Below are 753 nucleotides of genomic sequence, written 5' to 3'. Positions count from 1 at the left end.
GGGGCTTCTATGCAAAAACAAGGAGCTCGAAAGGATTCGGAAGCAGTTTAGGGTTTTTTTTTCCAACCCCTGAAAAAGCGCCCTTAAAATGAGTTACCTGAAAAAAGGACCCTAAATATGGGTCCCTGAACAAAGGTCCCTAATAATGGGTCCCTGAAAAAAAAATCCTTAGGAATGGATTTTGAAAGAATGTGTCCCTGAAAAAAGGACCCTAAAATGAACTTTGATAAAGTGTTCCAAAAAAGTCCAAGAGACCCTCCGATAGTCAAAAACATCCTAGAAAGTAACAAAGACAGCCCAAAAGTGCTCCGTAAACTGTGAAACAAATGGGATCATGAAAACTGGTTACCTAAAAAAGGACCTTTTAAATAGATCGTAAGACCCGCAAACAGTTTATAGGAACTTAAACATAAAGTATAATTTTGTTTGAAGCGAGTTATAAAAGAAAGACCAGGCAACGAGAGTATCTAGCCGTCTGAGTCTCTAACCTACCACTTATCTCCTGTCTCCAACAACACAATTGTTGTGTCGTACACATTGAAACTCATATTAAGCAAATCGCAAATCGCAATCCCAATCATTATCACTTTCACACTATTCATAGTCATTGATTTTCGGGTAAGCACCAATAAATGAAAAATATTCACAATCACTCCAACGCACCCAAGAACACATTCAAACTCGGTTATAGATATTGAAAAGAACAATATTTTATTGGCTAGATTAGTGAAAAATTCTTGACTTGAGTCGCTT

The 753-nt window shown here is 37.2% G+C and overlaps 1 protein-coding gene across 1 annotated transcript in view; it reads right to left on the bottom strand.

Moving 5' to 3' along the window:
* The window catches only part of Cbr-srw-69, a gene marked incomplete at both ends in the record, with an annotated part of 3,701 nt that overhangs the window by 1,340 nt on the left and 1,608 nt on the right, over window positions 1-753 (bottom strand). The gene's annotated exons all lie outside the window — the stretch shown is intronic.

This window comes from Caenorhabditis briggsae (genome assembly GCF_000004555.2).
Source record: "Caenorhabditis briggsae complete genome, chrV, whole genome shotgun sequence".
Classification (NCBI taxonomy): Eukaryota; Metazoa; Nematoda; class Chromadorea; order Rhabditida; family Rhabditidae; genus Caenorhabditis; species Caenorhabditis briggsae.
This window is presented reverse-complemented; position numbering and strand designations above follow the sequence as displayed.